The sequence below is a fragment of the Eptesicus fuscus genome, chromosome 11 (assembly GCF_027574615.1).
Source record: "Eptesicus fuscus isolate TK198812 chromosome 11, DD_ASM_mEF_20220401, whole genome shotgun sequence".
Lineage (NCBI taxonomy): Eukaryota > Metazoa > Chordata > Mammalia > Chiroptera > Vespertilionidae > Eptesicus > Eptesicus fuscus.
In genome coordinates this window covers 56,095,001-56,120,904 of record NC_072483.1, presented here as the reverse complement: position 1 = coordinate 56,120,904, position 25,904 = coordinate 56,095,001, and the positions used below count along the sequence as shown (strand labels likewise).

General features: G+C 38.9%; 1 long non-coding RNA gene across 1 annotated transcript in view; it reads right to left on the bottom strand.

Moving 5' to 3' along the window:
* Positions 1-6,088: 6,088 nt before the first annotated feature.
* The window catches only part of LOC114230460 (uncharacterized), a 56,343-nt gene continuing 36,527 nt past the window's right edge, over positions 6,089-25,904 (bottom strand). The window contains exon 3 of the long non-coding RNA XR_008557514.1: positions 6,089-6,338. This is a non-coding gene — a long non-coding RNA (uncharacterized LOC114230460). The remainder of the gene's footprint in view (positions 6,339-25,904) is intronic.

Here is a 25,904-nt window from a genome sequence, read left to right as displayed (position 1 = left end):
TCTGACTTGTAAACAACATCAAAAGGTCTCCTGCATGGGAATTAAAGTGAAGAAACATTTGTCTGAGCATAAGCCTTCTTGTTCTTTTATGCTCCTCTGTATGTGCAACTCAGACGTCTGTTAATAGATAAAATCTGCCCCTCTTCTTTCGGACCCCCCCCCCCGCCCCGGCCCCTCCGACCACTTGTCAGTGCCCATATCCTTAAGAGATCTGCTTCCTCTCAGTTCCCGGCACAAGAACGACTGCGGTAGCACTCTTTTAGGCCATGCTGTGCTGTGAATGCTGTCTGGTCTACCAGAGGCATTTCATTTTAAACCAGGCTTTGTTCTGGTACATTTAGGCACCAGCCAGTAGACCACAGACAAGTTCCCTGTTTTAAATTCACTCCATGCTTATAAATTTATTCTTCCTCTCAGTGAATATGTACTGACATCTAGCCTATGCCAGGCAATGCCCTTGGTGCTACCAATACAAACATAAATGAGACAGGATCCCACACTTGAGAAAATTATTACATACATAATAATAGGATACATAATATTATAATATAATAATACATATAAAACAAAGGAGTGGCCAATGCTAAGAGTCAGGAAAAGTTTTATCTGGGGGTTGGGGAGGGGCATCTAAGCTGAACCTTTCAGTACAATTAGGTGTTTACCGAATAGGTTGGTGGAGCACTGGGATGGCATGAGAGCACATGGTACATTCAGGGAACTTCGGGCATTGGGCATAGATCAAGGAGTGGCAGGAACAGAAGCAGAAGACATAAGCAGGTTTAGATATGGAAATCTCATATGCTATGTTAAGGAGTATGACTTTTTATTGCATTGAGAAAAATATTTTATGCAGTAGAATAACACATCTCAAGAGTTCACAGTGATAAGAAATTAGAAGCAGGTAGTCTAGCTAAATGACTGATGTATTAGTTTCATAGAGAGATGCCAGTAGCTCAAAATAAACGAGTGTGAAAGGGCTGAAGAGAAAGGGATGGGGTGAGGGCACAGGGGGAATTGAGCATGGCATCCACAGTTCTTGGGTGACGGGGTATTGTCATTCATTGTGATAAAGTGTGAAGGAGGGAAGCAGATTGCAATGAGGAGATAATGATGGCAGGGTTGACTGTGCTGAGTTTTCTGAGAGACATACAAGAGAATGTGTTCCAGAGATAATTATATAGACAATTTCAGAACTCAGGAGATACTTGTGCTAACAATATTACTTTGGAAGCACATTAACATATGTAGAAAGAGAATAAAATAGAGCTTTGGAGAGAATCATGAAGTATACCAAAGTCTGGGTCAGGCAAAAGAAAAGTAACTCACCATGAGAGCTATACAGGAATCACCAGAGAGGTAAGAGAACCAGGGTAATGTTATGGCTCAGATGACCAAGAGTAGAGAATGTTAAGAAGAAAGCGGCTTATATGTGAAATGGGACGGATAGGCCAAGTACTATGGGATTCACAATTAGGGGCTCTTAGAGACATGATTTAAAAGACTGCTTTCATACACTAAGGGTGTTCAGGGAAAGCTGGGTGAGAAAGATGGGTCTTGAGGGCACCCGAGGGCTGCATGTCTATTCCATCTAAGAGGGGTCCTGAGTGAGGGTCCTCTGATATCATCACATGCTATACTCAGGACTAGCATTAAGGCCAAATTAGTACTGAAAAAGGAATAATGCTTCCTCTAAATGCTGGTTTTTCCATACAGCTCGTTTCTTCATTTCCCTACCCACCTTTTCTGCCAGCATGTACCTCATCTTTTTTCTCCTATGTTACTACCAGATACCAAATGTTCTCTCAAATTTCCACTCCACTGGCCTTGGTCCTAACATTTAGTTCCCTCTCTTCTCTTCTAAGGATGGCAAGTAAGGATGACCACTGCCCCAAATTCCAGCTACCCCAGTCTCCTCAAATTTAGGAGAAGTTGGTTTATTACAGGAGGTGATGGGTATGTGAATCTTAGTGCTTGCAAACCTCACAAGGAGCATGTAGCTTTAACACAGAGTGTTGGAAAATGAGGGGAAGCAAGAAGGTCTACATGGGAAGGCCAGTGTTGGGCTCCTCAGGAGAAGAAAGAAGACAGCCAAGGACATGCTTATACTTCAACCTAACACACCAGACCTTACTGCCAGATGCCAAATCTTCCCAGTATCACTGCCCCATGTTATGGTGCTGGGCTGAGTGATCAGCATATAATTGTGTTGCATTGTAGATTGGTGTGTAGAGAAGGTCAGGCTCTGGGAAGATCAGAAATTCTTGAAATTTTATGTGAGTTCATGCTACCCAGGTTGTCTGGTGATGTGCTTGAGAGTGGGCTGAAATAACCTTGGGGATTTTAGAAAAATTTTGTTCAGAAATTTCATTTAGAATCTAGGATGGAAGCTGCTGAGGCTGACCAGAAGACTCTGAGCAACAGATGAATGATTACTCTGACACACATTTCTGTGCAAGAGAGGGCTAAGGGACTGCTTGGCTAGAGGAACCAAACAGCCCCATTTGCCTGCCTCCTTAGGCTTTTATTGTAACAACAGCTTGAAATAAAATTAACTACTAGATACTATCAGCAGGGTAAGTATCCTTGAGAAGACACATGTGTCTGCAGTGTCCTTTAAGCAAGGGCGTCTGAAGACTAAGCATAAAGATTCCAGTAAACACCCTGAGGCTCAGACTTGTTTGGAAAAGGCAGGGGCGGTTGCCTTCAGCCAACTCCTGTTCCACACCTCCCTACATCTCCCCTAATTTGTTTTGCTGTATGCAGAAGACAGAGGCAGGTGGGGAACTTTCTGCTTTGGAAGGTTGGGGTCTGCGAATTGCGTTTATTGCTGGATTTCCAATTTTTACAGACTTTAAGAAAAACAAAGAGAATTACAATGCCAGTAATGGTTAGTCTGATTAAGAAGACAGGGCACTTAAATCCTGCCCTTCTAGGTGTAGGGGACAGGATTATGGGGTGAGGGCACGGGGGGAATTGATCATGGCATCCACAGTTCTTGGGTGACGGGGTATTGTCATTCATTGTGATAAAGTGTGAAGGAGAGAAGCAGATTGCAATGAGAAGATAATGATGGCAGGGTTGACTGTGCTGAGTTTTCTGAGAGACATACAAGAGAATGTGTTCTGAGAGACATACAAGGGGCTAGGGTGAGGAATATAGCTATGTGCAGCCCCAGGGGTCCACAGATGTCAGCTATTGTAGTCATCAGGCGATGAGATGATGTTGATGAAATGACTCCTGGTGGGTAGGTCTGACCCTGCTTATTGGTTCTGCTTGCTGGATTCATAGCTGAGTCACCTCCTCAATTGCTTCACACATGCCTCAAAAAGAAAACTTTAGGAAAAACTTAACCCCCTATTCACATATGTATACGTGTTCTAAGATTTAAAATAATATGATTATTTTTTAGATCAATTCAGGTGCTCTATCTACCAGGTTATATGCCCCTCCCCCCCATTATTCCACCCTCTGATTAGGTAGATTGGTTGATATCGATCAACCTTGTACTATAGTAGTAAATTCCTTTGTAAAGTAGTTTTCCCTTTTAATAGACTGGAAAAGAACCAAACAAATTCTGTATTAGTTTACTTTAGACTCATTTATCTAATTAGATTTATTATTCAGTATACCTACAATTTCCTTTTAAGATTTCTCTTTATAACCCTTCTATGACTTTTACAAATATTCTTACAACTTTAACTTTTAGAAATAACTGATTTAGAAACTACTCTCTTTTTCCTTTAAAATTCATCTCTATGCCTCATATCTTCTATTACCAGTAAGTATTCCTACTCTATTTTTCTTTCTTTTTGTTTTATCCCTTTATTTTTATATTCCTTCTTACTATTTTTACTTCCTCAACTCTAATTCTTTACAGATCCTCTGCAACTTAAACAAACCCGCTGCAATTTACAGACTTTTATAATTAACCTAGTTTCTTTTATTAAACACTAGAGGCCCAGTGCATGATTAAATCATGCATGTGTAGGGTCCCCTACACGCTTTCGCTTTTGATCACGGTGGAGCTGGGAGCCTGTCTGCTGGTGCACCAGGCCTTTCAGAAGCCTCCGGTGCAGTGGAGGCTTCTGAAAGGCCTGGTGCTGGAGCGGACAGGCACCCAGCTCCCCCGCTTTTGATGGTCCGCGGTGGTATGTGAGCTCGCTGCCCCAGAGGCCCCTTCTGTGCCGCAACACAGCCATGGCGCAGACGCTGAGCTCGCACCGCCGCTGGCAACGCGAGCTCAGCGTTCTGCCAGCCCAATCGGCCACCCCGGCCACCCCGAGTCCCGCCCCCCAGCACCTCCTGACCAATCGTGGGCATAGCGAAGGTACGGTCAATTTGCATATTTGTCTATTATTAGGTAGGATGGTCTGGTGGAAGGAAAAAACATTTCAGTTCTAATAATTTCCTGTTGAAACATAATTTTTCTCCCTAAAACCACCCTCATTTTTATTAAAGAACCAAATTAACTTAATACAGTAAATAAAACTAATTTATTTACTGTATTAAGTTTAGTTACAATTTGGTCTATTCGGTTGCATGAACACAACACAAATAACAGTTGATCACATAGGCTACTTAAAAAATATGTTTTGCTGGAATCTCATGAGAAAGTTTACCATCAGGGCAAAGAAGCTAAGACACACAGTTGCCCTCAGGCTTTGCCTATGATACCTCCTTCTTGCTATCAGAAAGTACCTGCGGGTCTCAAACCCCAGGACAGGGACTAGTGTCTTTCAGAAAAGCAACCTTAGTTCCTTACCTGAAAAGACTGCCATGAATCACATGACCAAGCAAGATATCAGGCTATTTATCCAAGAGGCTTATTGGCTTTTAAAGTCAGTCTTCATTCCTTAGATCATTCTGGTGACACCCAGAGTCCTGGCATGTTTCTCTTTCAGACATGACATTCTAGTAAAGTTTTGGTTAATAAAACCACAAATGGAAACTGGCCTATGTCCGCTTATGAAGAAATCAGATTCTTATTGGATTCATGCAAACAAACACATTGCCATGAGAACAATAATACTTACTCATTAAGAGTTTCTATAATCTGAAGGGATCAGATAGAAAAAAATATCAATGCTTCAATATTGCTTATTAAGGTACAATTTACCAAACTGCTTTAAAATTTAAGTTTCCTCCTATCTGGAAAACAAGATGGTTAAAAATAAGTAATATTTTTAATAAAAGTTACAAAAGGTATACAATTATTTTAAGCTCATGCAGTTCTATAATCAAATTCTATTTCTCCTGATTTTTTTGGGCCAGTATTTCTATAAATCCAGGTACTCTATAGAGTTCTAATAATTTTCATCCAATTCAAGGGGATGGTCTGAAAGTTTATTCTCAGAGATATGTAGCTTAAAATAAATTAGAATCCTTTCTATGGATCCCTCAGAAGATATAACATTTTTTCAAATGCATTATAACAAAACAGTGACTGTCTCCAAATGACAAGAAATTTAAAATGATACCGTTATTAATTTGATTATATTGCAAATGACATGGAATCTTGTCCTGCAAAACACAATATTCCACAATATAATATTAGCATAATTATATTATACTAATAATGTAATATTATTAGTTTCTTTTATTAAACACTAGAGGCACAGTGCATGATTAAATCTAATCTATTTATATTAAATTAAATCTATTTATATATGCATATTAAATAGATTCTGATATGCTTTCATTTATAACTAAATGTTATTATATTATATAACAATTAGTTATAAATGAAAGCATATCAGAATCTATTTAATATGCATATATAAATAGAATATAATTATTATTTTCTTATTTGACAGAGCTTCTCATATACCTTAAGTATAAAATTTTCCTTCATAGGAAGAGAAAGCAAATCCTTGAGTCATTACATGACCCATTGGAATGACCTAACGCCAATTCTAGGTCAAGGAAAAGTTTCTTAAAATTCAAACCCTGGCAAGATGGTCAAACACATTAGACTAAAATATTATATATTCTATTATTAAACAGCATTAAATAATCTATTCATTTAAAATAATCAAGTTCCTATTAATGTAACGTAACCATTTTAATAATATATATAAAACCTTTGCTTCCTAGGCAAATACAGGAAAAACTTTTTCCGCCCCTTACTTTCAGAAATAGGATTATTTTTCCAATGGAAAATATACTCACATTCTTAAGAAGTATAACAGAGATAGTGAATTCCTTAGCTGGGAAACAATCCCCTTGAACTTGGAAGTCCCCAGTGGGTTCCAATGACTCACTGCGCAGTTACTTTTGTTTCCAAGGTTTCTGCCATGTCTCCTTGTGTTCTTCTGTCCTCACACAGGTCACCACTTGCCCTGAGCAACAGATGAATGATTACACGGACACACATTTCTGTGAAAGAGAGGGCTAAGGGACTGCTTGGCTAAATGAACCAAACAGCCCTGTTCTCCTGCCTCCTTAGACTTTTATTGTAACAACAGCTTGAACTAAAATTAACTATTAGATATTATCAGCAGGGTAAGTATCCTTGAAAAGGCACATGTGCCTGCAGTGTCCTTTAAGCAAGGACATATGAAGACTAAGCATAAAGATTCCAGTAAACATCCTGAGGCTCAGAATTCTTTTGAAAAGTCAAGGCAGGAGCAGTTGCCTTAAGCCAACTCCTGTCTTGTGCCTCCCTACAGGAAGCATTTAAAAAAGGCTAAATGCAAAATACTTCCAATAAAGTCGAGGTATTGTACTGGGGAAGTCAGTGGCAGCAGACTTGGCTGTTTGCAATTTTGCTAATTGGTGAACTTGGAGCCTAGGCAGCATACTTGCATACTTCCGTGTACTTCCAAGTGTGCTAGCACTTCTCTCTTTCTCTCTCTCCCCCCCTCAACTCTCTCACACACACTGCTTTACTTCTCTCTCTCTCTCTCTCTCTCTCTCTCTCTCTCTCTCTCTCACACTCACACACACACACACACACACACATACACACTGCTTTGTAAATTTGTGCCCTACTAAGTGAGCATAGATAGATGTGTAACTAATTATTATTCAGCATTTGCAATCCAGATCTGCACAAAGTATGGTATATGTTACACTCTGAAAGTATTTTTGGTCTATTGCAAATCATACATTTTAAGTGGGTGTACCATAAAGGGGATGAGATGGAATCCCAGTGTCAGGTTCTTAGTAAAACCTGCTGTTCACCCCAGGTAGTGGCAGAACAATCTATATATATATAAAAGCCTAGTGACCGAAACAGCGGAACGACCAGAATGACTAGAACAACCGGTGGCTATAATGCGCACTGCGGCAGCTAACCAGCCTGATCTGGGCCCCAACTGGCCTCCATCCCAGCCAGCCTGGCCCCCGATTAGCCCCCAACACCCTGAACAGGGTTGAGGCTGGCCGGCCAAGGCTCCTCTTCCCCTGCTGGCTCAGCCCAATGGGCCCCCATTGGGGCAAGCCAGCCAGACCCCACCTGTGCATGAATTCATGCACTGTGCCTCTAGTCTTCAATGATAGCAAAACACCTGGAGAATGTATTCGAAGGCAGTGCTTCTCAAACTTTAATATGACTATGAATTACTTAAAAATCTTGTTAAAATGGAAATTCTGATTTAGTAGGTTTGGGGTGGGGTCCAAGATTCTGCATTTCTAACAGGTTCTCAGGTAATCCCAAAGCTGCTAGGCTACGGATAACACTGTAAGCAATAAGGCTTTAAGAGAATATTCTTGATTGAGTTTCATTACATACTTATACCGGTAAATATAAAGTCTACTGTCAGAATTGCCAGCAGAGAAAATCAGAACTGAGCAGCTGAGTGTAAATCACTCTTTTCTGCAAATGTCTTGTAGTTGAGAAATTAAATTAGACTATGTAATGAAAATATATTTTGACATTTAGTTAAAAGCCATATTAATCCTTTTTTATTATGAGATAAAATTTTGCAGCATGTGATCTTTTACTAGCAGTCAATGAATTATAGTTTGAAATCCTCTCTCTATATATAACTATAAATTGTCATGTTAAAATTTCTAGTGTAGTTCAGATTTTTTATTTAATTAAATGCTTTTAAGTACTAACAGAATGAACTACTGTATTTGTAAAGAATACTGTTAACTGTTTCCCTCCTTCCTTCCTTCTTTCCTTTCTAAATGGTACACCAACATTTTGAAGACTATTATTTCATTCTACAAAATTAACTCCTTTGTCCAATATTATCATAATGGTTTTCTGAAGAAGATTAATTCTGTGAACCAGATAATTAACCCCCAAATGGGAACTCTATGGTTACATACATTTAGGAAAATCTGAGTTCTTTATTTTTCTCTTGAACATAAAGCACATAAATATTTTTAAATCCAGAGAATAAACGTATTGCACTCTATCACAGTGTTTTTCAAATACATTTGTTCACAGAGTAATCTTTAGAAAATGTTACATTTTCTCATTTTCTAACTTTTTCCATATCATTCAAGGGTTTGGTTTGAGGGAGAGCTGAATAGAATGCCTTTCCTTCTATCATCAATCAGAAGAAAGCCTTTGCAGAAGTGTGCCCAGATGACTTTCTCTGAAGTCTTTTTGGATCATCAGGATACTCTGAGCTGTGTTGGGCAAGTGAACATCTAACAAGGGGAGCCAGGATCGTCAGGATATGATTAGACCAATCATAATTCATTACCAGGGGTTGGCAGACCAGGTGGGAGCCCTGTTAGCAAACTATGAAAGTGGGGATAGCTTCTGAGAATGCAACTAACAACACCTATAGGAGATTTAAAAAAAAATGTGTTTACCACCTCCACCATTTTCAAACTGGTTTAAGTCACCATCTTTCCCATTTCCGTAAATGCCTTTTTACTAATGCTTCCATTCTTGTCCCCTTACTATCAGTTCTCTACAGGGCTGCCAGAGTGATCATTTCAAAACATAAACCAAGTCATGTTACTTCCCTGCTCAACCCCTTCCAATGGGTTTCCATTTCATTTAGCAATTTCATTTTGCATAAACCTTACCTCATGCTTTGTTCAATTCATTCTAGTCCTGGCCTCTTTATCATTCCTCCAAAATGCCACAATTTTTTTTTTAAATATTGTGCCCTTGGCACTTTCAATCTTCTGTCCAGATTTTCCCCCACTCAGATTTTCACTTGACTTGCTCCCTTATTCCCTGCTCATATGTCACCTCCTCAGGGAGAACCCTCTTGATCAGTCCCTCTAAGACACCTACTTTATTTTTCTGATGTATACTTTTTTGTTACATACTTTTATACTTAGCTTTTTATCCTGCTGCTTCCACTAGGATATAAAAGCATGAATTGATCTCATCCATAGCTATATGCTCAGCACTTAGAACAGTACATCACACAGTAGGCTTGCAATTTGTGGAACGAATGACTGAAATTCACAAAGTTAAAAGAGAAAGCCAGCACAGGCAGTTAAAAGATAAGGCGATGGGTTGTTTGGAAAGAACAGTGCAGGGTAGTAGAAATGATTTGGGGACCTTCATAATGAAAACAGAATAGCAAAGCCCTTGTTGACATCTCTGATCTATTTTAAAACCTGGGATGAGGATAATTCACTGAGTGTTAGCAAGGCTAAAAAATTGCATTTGCAAAGCTTGAATTTGAAGTTCTACCAGTATGCCTTTGATTCCATTTGAAACCCCACCTGAGTCTTCTGCTGACATCTCCCACATCACATCACGATCACATTGATGTTAGAATCAGAGACTTTTTCTCATTAGTATAAGAAAGAGCTACCTAACAAAGATATAGGACTGGAGCACTGATTCTGAGAGAATGTCATAGATTAAAATGGACAAAGAAACACCTTTAAATTGGACAGAATCTAAGGTGTCTTCCACATTTTGGGTTTTGAATTCCAGTTTCCCACTTAGCTAAAAACTAAGTGATCCTTCCCTTACATTAAAATTCTATTTGAAATAACCCTCCTTAAAAACATCTTCAAAGACATTAAAATCCAAGGCTAGATTGTTCATAAACTTACCAGACAATTTTATCTGGGCTGTGCACTGTTTTATATAGAGAGAACCCACATTAACTTTCCTTATATGCAAGAACATTTTCAGTATAGATGGCAGTGTCAGCTTTGGCCTGATTTCTGTTCAAACCAATATTTTTAAAACGTATGGCTTATCTATCATACCTCGTCTCTTACAGTATATATTAAATTCAAGGAGCAAGATTTATAATAGAATTTAGATTGAAAATCTGGAACTGATTAAAGACATTTACTTTTAACTTATGGCTTTAGTCCCAGAAGAATTGTAAAGCATTCCAAGCTAATAGAAAAATTGGATTACAATTAATATGAGGTTATTTTTCAAAAGGCTTTGTAGTTATGTCAATGACCTGATAATAAATGTCCAAGGGAAATTTGCACCATTAAGAATGCTTTATACATAGTCCCAGAATCCTAGTACACCACAGTCTGCCTTTGGACAGTAGACAGAAATATTCTACAAGCCAGGGCTGAGTAAGAGTAGCTATGGCAGGGAATGCTGGCTGGGCACCAAAGTTCATTTTCCCCTTATTCTCTAGGAATGCAGTTAGGCCAGGGATCTCCCCATCAAGCCAGGGACTAAACTGTGTAGCACTGCCACTGGCTCGCCTAATCCTTGCAGCTAAACAAGGCTATGTGACTTCATGAGGGGAAAATAAATGGAGGTGCCATGTACCTCTTCCACTCCTGGGGCTGAAACATTGAACACATGTCTTTTTCCTTCATGTATTTTCTCCTACAACCAAGCTGGAACAAATTTTACTTCTAAGAAATCTTCCTTAGAAAGCATTCCTTATGGGAATAAGGGAAACACCCCAGATGCTAATGGAGAAAGAAGATGGAAGGAGCCTGGGCTGCTGACCGTGTGGGGCATAGCAGCCGGCTTCCTTGCCCCAGATGGAGATGTGAGGAAGGGAGAGAAGTTATTTTTAAAGGCTCTCTATTGTTAAGACGCACTGGGATAGCATTTATAGCAGCGTTGCTTTTTACACTAAATAACCCAGGGGTTAAAGCCATCTCTGGAGCCCTCCCACTCCCCGTTCATGCTCTGTGTATCTTCACGGTGCCTTCTCCTTCACCAGGACCCTCGGGAGCTATGCATGTGTTCTGTTCTGGGGTCTTTCCTTCGTGCTCTTGGCTTGTTGGACGTCTATGTCCTGAATCCTGTTGCATTTATTTTCAGTGATCTGACATTTTCAAAGGACTCACATAAACTCAGTCAAGTGTTTAGAAGCTTATAGGCCATTACTTCTCCTATAAGCACTTATCTTTCTTGAAAGTTGCGACTTAACCCAAATGGATGAATTTTTTACTGGCAGAAGTTCAGGCAGAAGCCCAAAGACCCCTCAGGTGTCTGTCCAGTTATATCCTCTATGGCTAGCCTGAAGGGAAAGAATCTTTTCCTCTCAGATTCTCAGGCTACAGCAGGGCTCAGCCTCCCATTCAAGAGAGAAAGAGAGCAAAAAGGGAGGCCAGCCTCTTGGTCTCATCTCTTTACCACTGTTTTTTAAGGTAACTAGGAGTAAGAGACTATCCAAGTTTTTAATCTGAGAAACATGGGCTTAATTTATAATGTCAAATGGTCATGAATTAAATAAATATCAATTACTACCTACTCTCTGTAAGTAGATTTAACTGAGATTGTGTGACTCAAAGCAGGTTTTCATTTACTTGTCTCAATGAATCAGACATTCAAAGTTTCTGAGTACTGTCTTAGATATTCCAACTTAATCAGTCTTTGTGAGGCCAAAAGTGAAAGAATTTATAGACAGCACTGATGAAAGAAAGTTCATGTTCCCTTGCCACCTGTACTTGGAAACTGGAGAATAACAGGTGCTCATCGTCCATGTCATTCTTCATAATGCACCTTGCCAGGATTTCCAAAATCTTTAGTGTGACATGATATAGCTTATTGGGTCATGATTAACATAGAAAAAAATAGTATGAACAGAATAAAATAGTGAAATAGTGCTTTGGCTATAATTTAATAAGTATCGTTTTATGTAATTTAGTTTCTCTTTTTAATTTAAAAAAATATCTTTTTATTGATTTTTGAGAGGAAGGGAGAAGGAGGAAAAGATAGAAACATCAATGATGAGAGAGAATCATTGATTGGCGGCCTCCTGCACACCCCCGACTGGAGATGAAGCCCTCAACCCGGGCATGTGCCCTGACTGGGAATTAATCCAAGACCTTCTGGTTCATAGGTCGATGTTCAACCACTGAACCACACTGGCCAGGTAATTTAGTTTCAACTGTATATAAATGCGAGGGTGTGATGGTGTGATGGTGTGATGGTGTGTGTGTGTGTGTGTGTGTGTGTGTGTGTGTGTGTGTTAGTATGTACTGGGTTGTGATGCCAAATATTTCTTACTATTAAACAAAGTTGAAAGGTTTGCTTCAGCCCATCAGCTCATTTAGAAAACAGAATTGCTCCTTTTTGGGCGCCTGCCTCTTGCCTTAGTGTTTTTGAATGGAGTCCCTTAATAATCTTGGAAGTGCTCCAGTGCCACGGAGTCACAGACTATATATTATGCACTAGAGAGTAGGCTCCAGGGCCATTCTTCTGCAAAATTATTTAATTCTCTCTTATTATGTAAACATCAACCCTCAGATCCCAACACTGCCCTCGCCTACTAAGAATAATGCTTTAGCGAAGGAAAAAGAAAGTCCCACCATATAAATGTATCTATGGCCACTAACTGAATTAAACACATGGAATAAATATATGGCCTCTAATTTTAACTTTCCCTTATCATGGACAATCTCATGCTGCCCTTCCTCAAAGTACCATGCAGTTCCTTTCCAAGAAAGTGCCAATATACAAATGAACATTGTAGATGATACATTCTTTATTGCAATAAAAGGAATGTGGTCAGCTTTATGCTCAAATCCATTTGCAGATTCTGCTATAGATTATCTTTTGGGGAAAGGAAGTTAGGGAAGCATTTGCATTCTAAACGCAAAAAAATAAAAATACCCAACACATTTAACTTGGTAGAACTCAAGCATCTTATTGTTAATTGCTTACTGTATTTAGATTTTAGATTTTTATGTATAACATTGTTGATATTCCAGATGAAATTACTTAGAGCTAGATGCATTTGTTTAATTATTGTACATACTAAAATGTATAAAACATTTGCCAACATACTCAAAATCATAAATCAAGGGAAAGAAGAAATTCCTGACTGATTGCCTTAGTTAGAAATACTGACACACTAGTTTATCTTATGAATGATCGCATTCAGTAGTCTAACTCATAACCTGCACCATTGTCTATTCTATAATGGGGGAAAAATTGAGCATCAAGATGATTGAACAGTGAGCAGAAGAAAATACGTAAATTGCTATGAAAAATGGTTTAACTTTTTAACTCCAAAGTATTCTGCTTTTCAGAAATCAGGTTGAGAATGATCTATAAACTCATTAATTTGCTCAAAGTACTGATTTAAAAATGAAAAATAAAACATATATAGTATCAAAACTCATGTCCTAAGAATAGGTTATAATAATTTTAGTTATTCTAAGATCATGGTAGCAATACTTCATTTGAAAGCTCATTATGGTATATTTGAAAGTTTTATGAAACTGCTTTCCCCTTTTCCTATATATTATTGAAAAATGGTCTCCAAATAATCTACAGGCTTTATGTAATCCCTGAAACTTCACCATAAAATAAATCATTTTGTGCTGACACTCAGCATTTTGTGAGCTGAGAAGTATTTAAAAATATGCAAAAAATAAGAAAATAAAGTGTATTTTTTAGGCTCCTCTAATATAAAATTTGTGATTACTCAGATTTGGCCTAGAATGCAATTTATCTTTTCCTATTGTCTTTTGAAGAGAGGGGGAGGGAAGAGGAAAGAGAGCAGCTTGTTAAGCAAATGAATAGTGCCCCGTTTAGTACTGGAGGACCGTTTTGAAACACTTGAGAAGTGTGCAAACACTGTGGTTGCCCCACAAAGACCACTGGGCTCAGCAGAGCTTGATCTTTGATATGGAAACTACAGGTCAGCTCTTTTTTTTGATGAAGCAGGATTTCTAGACAGTATCCTTGGGGTCTTGCTGGTTTATGGAGTAAAACACCTCTACATTTTCAGACTCTTCCTCCTAAGAAATTTGGATCACAGGTGGCTATTAGTGTCTTGCCTTGTGCCTTCCTTGCAATACAATATACCAAGGAGGTTAATGCATTGGCTTCCCAACCCAGTGGATCATTAAAACCACCAAGGGTTAGATGGATGGATACATGGAGGGATTCCCAAAATTGTAGATTCTTTTTTCTGACCCTAAAAAAAAAAAATCCCTTAAGCTTGCCTTTGAACTATGAACGATAATTTTGGATTAGCGTTCTCTTGATATTTGAACAATGTGAACAGTGGCAGTGCTATATCCATGAGCTGTAAGCCTAGCTGTGCATAATAATTTTGTAGAAAATATTTTAGCCAATTATCCTCTTAAAAATGCGATCTTCAGCAGTTTGACACTGGACTGAGTTCTAAGTACTCTGAGGCTCCAATGACCAACCCAACGAGGAATTCGGCAAACAGAAATTTTCTATGGAAAGAATGGCCTCAGTATATCAGGAAAGGAATGTCACACTCAAAAGGGGTAAATAAAGATAATTTAATCAGGGGACTACTTGAAAATGTGAGGTCAGGGTTGCAGGTAGGTAAAAGAGATGGCAGAGCGAGTATTACCACTAGACTTGAAGGTGAAGGCAAGAAAGCAGTTATTGGGTAGAGCAACCCTATAGGAGGATTTTCTTCTTGAAGAAAAAAGCTGCTGACAGCCCAAGGTCTGCCATGAAATAAAATCCCCAACTTCTTTCCTCTGAACTCACTAATCTACCAGAGCCTCCCAATGGCTGAGGCCAACCAAAGCCAGAGGACAGGGACATAGTTGATGTGGTCTATAGAAGGTGGCTACCCAACACCCCAACAGAATGGAGATACTTTATGGAAAAGGCTGGAGGATCAAGACTGTCCAACACACTCAGATGTCCTAATATCCAAGTAGCTTGAGAGCTGTTTATAAGAAAAATCACTGAGTAAAAGCATGTGGAGAGCAGTGCCAATGTTCCTCAGAGGGCTTTTGTGAAGACTGTGGTTTGTTGATCAGCCCAACTTCTTTAAAGAAAAAGTCAGGGCACCTCCATCCTGAATACATGGGATGTCTTCATGCCTCAAAAAGCAGCCTCTTCCCTCCTTCCTTCTTCCTTACCCCCTTGATCAGTCTATGAACATGGCCTACAGATTTATCATGGAACAGGCCAATGAATTAGTGGTCAGAGTCATAGATTCAAACCCTGTGTAGATCTAAACACTTCTTCAGTGGTTCCAAGGAGACAGATTGTGTCATTTATTTGACTAAATCCTTCTTACATCATCCGTGTGTCAGATGAGGTGCCGGGTATAGTTGGGAGCAGTGCAAATTCTTGTGAAGGTAATGCCTTGAAAGGTCTTCAAAAGATTAATCCAGGGCTCTCCATCCACTGCAGGAGAAACACTTATTCATCCTCTGGAGGACCATTGTCTCTGGAATTTCTTTCATCCAACAGGGTCCTGGTTTAGCCACATGCATATTTGGGCAAGACAAAATTGCAACACATGCAAGGTATCTTGTTTTGTTTGGACTATTACCAGAGTGATGTAAACACTATCACCAGTTCTCAGATAGTTCCTATGAGGAACAGAGAATCTTTATTTTTTTAAGGAGCATTATCAACATCATTTGCAAGAAAAAACATTTCACATTTTAAGTGCACAATTCAATGATTTTCATAAATTTACAGTGTTGTAAAACCACCTCACAACATGATTTTAGAATATTCTCATCAGCCCATAAAGAAAGACTCCTTAATTTTTAAGTTGGTAAAACAAGCACAAATAAATGACTCCTATTTAAGATCGCAATGTAAGAATATGATTATAAACGGTCTAATGTGAACAGTTAGTATTTAATTTGTGGATTTTTGTAGTTAAACTAATACCTCAAATACTTGGTTGTCATTGAGTTGGCAGACTGGGTAATGTAGTTGCTGTAAATATACTGCTAATACATGGCAATAATTAAAATTTTAACTGAATTATTTTTATGTTGCATCAGAATTTTCCCCCAAGCTAAAGAATTTCGATCCTTTAGTAGAAGAAAAAGCAGATATTTAAAAATTCTTCTCTCTACAAATAATTTTGTTAGGCGCTCTTCCATCATTCTGAGAAGTGAGATTGTTTTCCATTATGACTGCTGAAGAGTGATGGGGCTTGGGATCTATTAAGATCAACAACACTCAAGTCAGAAAGGACGAGACCAGTTACTGAATTGAAACAACTGCTTCCAACAGTAGTCAATATATCAGCACCAAAACCGGAAATGCCAGTCCTCCCAAAAAAGACAGACCATCAGTTCAAGCGACTTTCTCACTCAGCCAGTTACACAGTAGAGCCCAAATTTCACAAGGAAACTACCTTACAGTTTCTACATTTACAACTAAAATGTTCTTTTCTGTGTGTTTTAGTTTCCTAGGGCTGCCCAAACAAAGTGGGCTTAAAACAACAGAAATTTATTCTCTCACAGTCCGGAAGCTAGAGATCTGGAATCAAAGTGCCAGCAGAGGCATGCTCCCTCGTTGACAGAGGACAAAGTCCTGCCTTGCCTCTTTCTAGTTTCTGAAGGTGACTGCCCATCCTTGGTGAATCTTAGTTTGCAGCTGCATCACTCTAATCTCTGCCTCTGTCACCACGTGGCATTCTCCCTTATGTATGTCTGTGTGTGTGTTTTTTTAAATATTTATGTAATTTTCAATTAGAGTTGAAATACAATATTATATTAGTTTCAGGTGTATAGCATATTGATTAGACATTTTATATAACTTACAAAGTGATCACATAAGGAAGTCTAGTACCCATCTTACACCATAAATAGTTATTACATTACTAGAGGCCCGGCACATGAAAATTCATGCACTGGAGGGGTGGGGGGGCGTCCCTCAGCCTGGCCTGTGCCTTCTCGCAGTCCAGGAGCCCTCTGAGAGAGGCAACCAGTGGGTCAGTTGAGGGACAGCTCTGGCCCGTGATCAGCTGCCCCCCCCCACCCCCATCGCCCCACCGCTGCCACTGGTGGCCTCCCTCTGCGGGAGGTGACAGGTGGAATAATGGGGAGCCGGTACCGGCTGGCAAGCGGCTGGCCCCACTGCCCCCTGATCGCCGTCCCCTCCCTCTGCCCGCTGGCACCCACCTTGGCTGGTCTGGTGCTACCTGCCGACCAGTTGTTCTGCCATTTAGTCAATTTGCATATTAGGCTTTTATTATATAGGATTATTGATTATAATGTACCTTACATTACCTTGACTGTTTTTATAACTGCCAAGTTCCACATTTTAACTCTCCTTTTTCATTCAGCCCTCCAACACCCCTCCCATATAGCAACCATCAAAATGTTCTCTCTGTATCTAAGTGTTTGTTTCTGTTTTGTTTTTTAAATTCTACATATAAGTGAAATCATATGGCATTTGTCTTTCTGTGTCTGACCCATTTCACTTAGCATAATACCCTCTAGGTCCATCCATGTTGTTGCAGATAGCAACATTTCATTCATTTTTATCACTGAGTAATATTCCATTGTATATTATGTACTACCTCTTCTTTATTTATTCATCATAGATGGACACTTAGGTTGCTTGGCCATTGTAAACAATGCTGCAATGACCGTAGGGATGCATATGTTTTTTGAATTAGTGTTTTGGTTTTCTTCAGATAAATACTCAGAAGCTGGATCCTTTGTTGTGTCTTGCTATACCCTTTGTTTTAAAGTCTATTTTGTCTGATACAAATTTTGCTACCCTAGATTTTTTTTCATTTTTATTTGCATGGAATATTTTCCATTCCTTTATTTTCAGTCTGTGTATGTCTTTTAATCTGAAGAGGTTCTCTTGTAGACAGAATATGTATGGATCTTTTTTTTTTTATCAATTCAGACACCCATGTCATTTAATCCACTTACATTTAAAGTGATTATTGAAAGGTATGTAGTTATTATTCATATTTTTGTTTCTTCTTCTTCTTCTTCTTCTTCTTCTTCTTCTTCTTCTTCTTCTTCTTCTTCTTCTTCCTCTGCATCATCTAATCTATGTTTAATTCCCCCTACTGTAGTCTTCATTTCTGACTGGTTCTTTATTTTTTCTATCTCCGTTTTTCTATTTTCTGTATCTTTGCCAAAGTTCTCACTAAGTTCATCTACTATGCTCCTAAATTTATTTAGCAACCTTATAACCAGTGTTTTAAACTCTGCATCTGATAGATTGCTTGTCTCTATTTTGTTTAGTTCTTTTTCTGGAGTTGTTCTGTTCTTTCATTTGAGATATGCTCCTCTGTCTCCTCACTTTGGATGCCTCCATGAGTTTGTTTCTATGTAGTAGAGCTACTATGTCTCCCTGTCTTGACAGGGTAGCCTTTTGTAATAGGTGCTCTGTGGGGCCCAGTGGTGTAGTTCCCTGGACCTTGTTTGGGTTTGTGAACCTTTAAGAGATGTTAGGAAAATCTGAAGTATGAGCCAAGACAAGCCATTTGTATGAAAAAGCCACTTGAAGCATCTTGGGTGGGCCTGCAAGTTGGGTGTGGCAGGGTTTCAGGGAACACCAGGACTGGGCCAATAGGGTTATCCAGGTTGATAGACCCTCAGCCTTGGAGCCTGCCTGAGCCTGCAGGCTGGGTTGTGGGAGGGCTCAACAAAGGAGCCAATGGCTTCTGCCAGCATTTCTGTCTGGGTGAAAGCTGCCCCTCCAGCCCTCACCCTGGAGCTAGACAATTCAGTTCCTCCCTGGGTGTCCCTGGCACTTTCCAGCTGCCGATCAAGTGCTGGAGTTCAGAGCAAGAGAGTCATCAGCAAGTAGGTCCATGTGTGGGCCCTTTAGGAGTAATGCCTGGGTCTCTAGCAGCCCTTCATCTCACTCAGCTCAGATCTCATCAGCCATAATCCCCGCTGGTTTTTACAGCCAGAAATTATGAGGACTTCTCTTCCTGGCACAGGAACCCTGGACTGTAGGGCCTAGTGTGGGCTGTGAGCTCTCACTCTTCAGGGTGGACCTCCACAGCTGGGATATCACTCTCAATTTTTAAACACCACATGTGGGTGTGGGAATAGCCAAATTCTGAATCTCTTCTCCTCCTACCAGTTTCTATGTAGCTTCCTTGTTATATCCTTAGTTATAGGACCTCTGTTCATCTATTCAGGTGGTTCTCAATGGTGGTTGTTCTATAGTTTAGTTGTCATTTTGATGTGGCTATGGTAGTAGGTGAGCTCAGCATTTATCTACTTTGCCGTATTTTTAAAAATATATTGTTTTTATTGATTTCAGAGAAGAGAGAGAGAGAGACAGAGAGAGAGAGAGAGAGAGAGAGAGAGAGAGAGAGAGAGAGAAGAGAAGAGAAGAGAAACATCAATGATGAGAGAGAATCATTGATCAGCTGCCTCCTGCATGCCCACTACTGGGGATCAAGCCTGCACCCTCGGCATGCGCCCTGAGCAGGAATTGAACCATGATCTCCTGGTTCATAGGTCGACACTCAACCACACTGGCAGGGCCCTACTCTGTCATCTTGACCAGAAGTCCCCATGTGTCTCTGTCTTCACAGGGCATTTTCCTCTATAAGGACACCACCAGTCATACTAGATTAGAACATGTTCATTGAACTATGACCACATTTTAACTTGATTACTTCTGAAAAAAACCTTTTTCCAAAATAAGGTCACATTCACAGGGGCTAGGGGATACAACTCCACCATGTCTTTTGAGGAGACACAATTTAACCACAGCAATGTCTTTCCAGATCACTCATTCCATGAGTATGCCTCAATTATAAAACTTAAAAACTTTCCAAAGAGCAAAGGAGGTCATAATGTAAGGTTGAAATGAGGTTTTTAATAGACTCTTCTCAGATCATGTAGGTCCTCCTGCACATAAAGAAACTAAAAAAACCTACACAAACAAACAAACAAAAAATGAAGCTGAAAGAGAAATTCGTAGTCTTTTTGAATTCTTTCAATATCTGAATAATTTTGTAGAACATACTTCATGTTTATTGGAATAAACATCCCTCATTTGTTCTCTAGTTTTTCCACACAAAACACATACATACATATTCTGAAATGAAAGCATATGACTCATTTCTTTCCCTTGTAATTATGTTTCATAGATATAGAAAAGAGTTTATTTTCTCATTGAAGTGCAATATGGGTTTGAAAGTGTAGTTTCTATGGAAACAAGCACCACAGGTGGGGTCAGATGAATTTTCTATGTCCTGCGCAATGAGCTTTGTCTGTCATCCTGCTGGTCATAGTTTTTCTCATTAACCTTCTCAAGGCTTTATTTAACCACATTTATCTTATAGTCAAATATTAATTTTATGATTTTGGTAAGTGTTTACTACATATCTACATCTCCTTGGTAACAGGAAGTTAAATGGGGCTCTTCCTGTTTGGGGTTTAGCTGAGGCCCAAACTAGAGGTGACAGGTATACTCCCACTTCACACATGAAGTGTCAACTAACTTCAGCTGTATTTTTACAGGAAGGGCTTTTGATACCCTTAGCTAACCACTCAATTCCAGCTTATAAAGAAGCTTAGAAAGCTCATGAGAGGAGAAGGGGTTTCCCGGAGGATTCTTTAGAGAGACTCATCATAGTACTTGGATTCTTTCTGTTGAGGAGAGCTTTGAAAGGTGTATCCTTGTTACTGCAAGTCAAGTGAGAAAGGCTTCAAAGAGGCCACACAGAAAATTTCCTGGAATTACGGGAACACAGTGGGCGGTAGTCACACCTGAGCATCTCATGAGGGCAGGTGGCTGGCTGAAGTGACCCATGGTGACAGTGGAGAGTGCTATGCTTGGAAGTAATTGAATGGACTATAGACAGAGGCCCAGATGGGGACCACAAATGAGAGCTGTCTGGGTTTTTTTAGGGGTTTTCCCAACAAGACTATTAGAGGGTCAAAGAGGCCTCAGCAGAAAGAATCTGGAGATGACTTGCTGGCTAACCAGGAACTAAAGGAAAAATGACAGCTGGAGAAGTTGAGAGATGTAAATGAGACACCTCTAGTGATGAGGGATCTGAGAAGAGTCCGAGAAAATACACATAAAAGACTCACTTTAAACATCTGCCAAATACAGAGAATTGAAAAGTCATGGGCATTGCAGGGGAGGGAAAGAGCTAGCCTCCCATAACAGCTTTGAGTAACTGTGAGGAAAGAGAATAGAGTTGTTTTATGACTTTGAAACATGTTGTACTTTGTTTTGAAAAAATGACTGAAATATCCTTATGTAAAGCAGATGATGATTGTATTCTTATCACGTGGAGAAAGCCTATGGAGGTTATTTACAAAATACTGTGTCATACGCATCACACACATGTACACAGACTCCCAACATTTGAATACTAAAGAACACTTTCTGTGCATGTTAAGCACCCTCTCTATTAATTAACATGCATCATAAAAGGCAGTGAGCAGAGAACTAGTGTAGTCAGTGGAGAGCAGAGTTTCAGCTAGGTGTGATTTATAATAGAAAAAGCAGAAGTGGAATTTTCTTCACTGCTCTTCAACTATGCCTGATCAGAGAGGTTTAACATGTACATGATGTTGTTTATGCTTCTCTGTCCTCTGTCCATCATCATTAACAGTCTTTGGTAGGACTCAGAATTTAGACAGTAGCACATTAAAAACCTCAGGCCCTACAGTGTTTCTTTTGGTATCAGAACACATGTTTTGAGGGTCACAGAGGGGCATTCTCCCTTGAGAAACCGCAGAGACAGTTCAAGCCCTGTCCTATATCCCGTTTCTCAGAACATTTCTACTTAGATGTTATGACCTCATTATATTTTCTAATTCTCTTCATATGTCTCCCTTAAATTCCTCTTTCCCACTTCCCTATTCTGATAACTGACAGAATTATTTTCTTCAGTTACCAGGATGAAAATCAGTCATGTTTTACTTCTTCCTGTACTTTGCCCTTATGTCCAAGTGTTTCTCTTTATATTTTCCAAACAGCTCCCATAGCTGTCTCTTTCTTTGCAGTCTTAGCACATCTAACGTGCTGCCCAAATTTGTTTAAGTCTTCAAAATTATTTTCCCAACTTCCAGGTTCTCCTCTCTTTTGGTTTATCCCACATATAGCAGGAAAACTACTCTCTCTAAAATACAACTTCTGACTATCACTCCATTGTTTAAAAATATACTGTGGCTTATGACTGCCCTCAGAGGAACCATAAAACTTCAGACAGAACTATAACGCCATCTATGATGCCACCTCTCTGAACCTTGTTTTTACATGCTTTACTCCTACTCTTTAAAATGAGTTCATATCCTCAAAGGCAATTTTATTCATTATTTTAAAATTCTTGCAACTCTGCTAGATGCTAGGGATACAGCACGGAATATGAAAGACACAGTCCTTGAGCACATCACTTGGGGTCTAGAGAGGCACATACACAAGTCAAACAAGTTGCATGTTGGGAAGTACAATATACTATAGGATAAGGCATAGGGCAGCTCCACAATAGCCAGGCTTGGATTATGAAAGAAGGCTTATGAAGGTTTGGATTATGAATGAAGGAAGTGACATTTATACTGAGGCCTGAAGGCAAAGCAGGAGTTATTCTGATGAAGAGTAGGCAAGTGGCACACCAAGAAGAATGTGTGGGGTCCAGAGGTGAGATGAGCATGGCATGCTTAAGTAACTGGGGAAAAAAAGTTGCTCTTTGTAAAGTACTATAGTGGTGTCTAAGATAGGAAAGAATAAGTCCTGAAAACCAAGGTGAGAAATTTGGATTTTATCCTAAGAAAAATGTGGACCTATTGGAAGTTTTTAAAGAAAAAAAACAACAACAATGAACAGATTTGTCACAGAAAACACACTCTGGCTGAAGGGCACTGAATGGGCCGAGAGGCAGAGGACCAGGTAAGAGGCTGCTTTGAGAACCCAGATGTGAGTTTATGGTGGTCTAGATTTGAATAGTGTTGGCGAAATCAATGAAATTGAGAAATATTTGAGAAAAAAAATGATAGAAATTCTAATGAATTGTAAATGTGGTAAGTCAAAGTGAACCCCAAATTTCTGCTTTTGGGCAATTGCAAGAATGCTGATATCATTTACTAAAATAGGAAGTGCACATAGAATGGGTTTGAGATTAGATATGATGGTTTAATTTTTGACATGGTGATCTTGAGGTACCTATAAGACTTCTAAGTAAAGATGCACTAGAGACAGACGAGGGAAACTCAGAAGAAAGATCTGGGCTCAAAACATAGCCTCAGGAATCATGAAACTCTAGATGGTGAATAAAGTAATAAAAATAAATGAGGCCACTGAGGAGCAATAAGAGAAAAAGCTGTCTTTATAAGTCCTGAAGAACACCAGGAATTTAAAAAAAAAAAGGCATAGGATACAGACACTGCAGGTGAAGAGAAATAAATTGACGTGGCATAAAAGGATCACAAAAAGGAGAGTGTCAAGAAGAGGACAACATTGTTAAGTGCTATCGAAAGCCTGAGTAAGAAGACTCAAAGCTGCAATAAGGTGGTGCTGGTTCTCTTCTGTTGGTCCCCATCCTAGTTCATTTTGCTCCATTCCCGGGCAGTTTGGCCAGTATGACCCACCTCAGTGAAGCCTATTGCATTCTACCTTCTGTTTGAGTTAGACCAATGGTGAGCACTGGCAAGAAATGAGGAGGGAAGAAGGATAAGAGAATGAATGGGGATATATTTCCTCTGATTCTTCTCCATGAATTTGCTGTGGGCTATGCATTCCTTGATCGAAACCACACTTCCTATCCTTCAGCTCTCTGCTTATCCTTTATGGGCTCAGATGAGAAAGAACTTCCTGCACTTATCAGCTCTGAAGGGTTGTGCTATCCTTTGAGGGTTCACTGTACACTATCAATGGCCCTTAATAGTCTCTTTATTACATTCTCTTCAAATAATTCCTACTTGAATGTCCCATCTTGTTCCTGCTGGAATCTTGATTAAGACAATGGTCCTTTGTGACTTTGATGAGAGCCTTTTCAGACAGAAGCCAGGTTACAGATAGATCAAAGAATAAATAAGAGGTGCAGAAAAGGAACTAGCAGGTACAGTATTCTTTTAAAAAGGTTAACTACTAAAGGGTGCAGAGAGAAGGGGTAGAGGCCACAGAGGAACATCCAGCGGGGTTTTATGTATTTTTCTTTTTATGATGGAAAAACTTGATCATTTCATTATTTGTGAAAATAAGTTAGTATAGGAAGAGATTTTTGAGAATACAGTAGAAAAAGGAGCTAGCAGCCAGAGCATAGTCTCCTAAACAGGTGAGAGGAAATGGGATTCCCCTAATAGAATGGCTACTCTTAGCAGAGACCCTGTTCCATAGGAGGGGGGGAGGAAAGTATGGTTGGCATACAGGGAAATCTATAATCTCAGTGGGAGATTAGGGCTATTCTATTTTGCTGGCTTCTCTTTTCCTCATGAAGCTAAAGGAAGGTCACCTGATGGAAAACAGAGTGAGGGTTGTGTAAAAAGTTTCAACATGTTTTTTATTTTCAAAAACCTTTTATTTCTATTAGCTCTAAACACATTAACTCTTTAGTGAGATCTCTTTGGAACACATTCAAAATTCAATAATGTGCATCAGGCCTATAATAATGGGCCTTAACTTTTTCCTTTTGAAATCCCAACAAATTATTATCTAATAATGATAATATTGATTCACATATTTACAATATATATGTATATATATATATATATTTTAGAACGTGTGTGTGTGTGTGTGTGTGTGTGTGTGTGTGTGTATCTCAATCTAGATCTAGATATATACACTTATATACTTATCCTGCTCTTGGCATATAAAGGCAATGACTAATAACATTTGTTGACAAATTGTGAAGGATGATATGAAACTGGATTATAGGAATAAGAATACATTGGGTTTCTGGATGAAAAGAAAGATACAGTGTATCTTGGTGCCTAGACAACAGATATGTTCAGTTGAATGAACTTGCATTTGATCTCATTACCTTCATGACATAAATCAACTGTGACAACCATTCAGGTAGTCATTCATGAAACATTTATTGAAGGTCTACTATGTGTTAATCCTGAAGATAAAGTGAGTAAAATATGGGATCTGCCCAATATAGATTGGGTTTGTAACTGATCTAGTTACACTTAATGCTTTGTATATTGCCTGTCAAAATGATGTATATTCATACTTGAAATATATTTTATAAACCAATTTATGCTGTTCCCAAGAATTTTAAAAAGTTTTAGTAGTTTTTGGTTATAAATTACACTGATTCTCATATATTACTCCTATTTACTTTATGAAAAGTATGTCTTTCTAAGTTGTCCTTTTTAATGACCCAGAGCATATTTCAATATATATTTGATTATTAGTATTTTTTTCTAAGTTTTATGGCTTGTTATTGTATTTTATAACATTTCTTTTGATCTTAGAAAAATATTTACAATCATTTACAATACAACAATATGAATGTGAACACTTTTTCTGTCCATGTATATGAGCTGAATTTTAGAAAAATTAGAGGGGAAAATGCTGATATTCCAACTATGGCGTTTTGTCTTGATTCATAAGATTTTCCTCTCAACAATTACAGGATTATAGATGCTATAGATGTGACCAAACACTAAGTGTTGAGCAACTAAAACTATTCAAGCGTGATTATTGCTTTGTCACCTTTTATAACCTATAATAATCAACTACTCAATCTTTTATGATGAGAGACCTGATCAGATTTAGGTAAATTAGAGGAACCAGAATATAATATTCAGAAAATAACTAAAATACTACCTTAAATTATAGTTTATTTGTTTAGGGAATATTTGAAATATGTAAGGACTGCTAATAATGCTAATTAGTT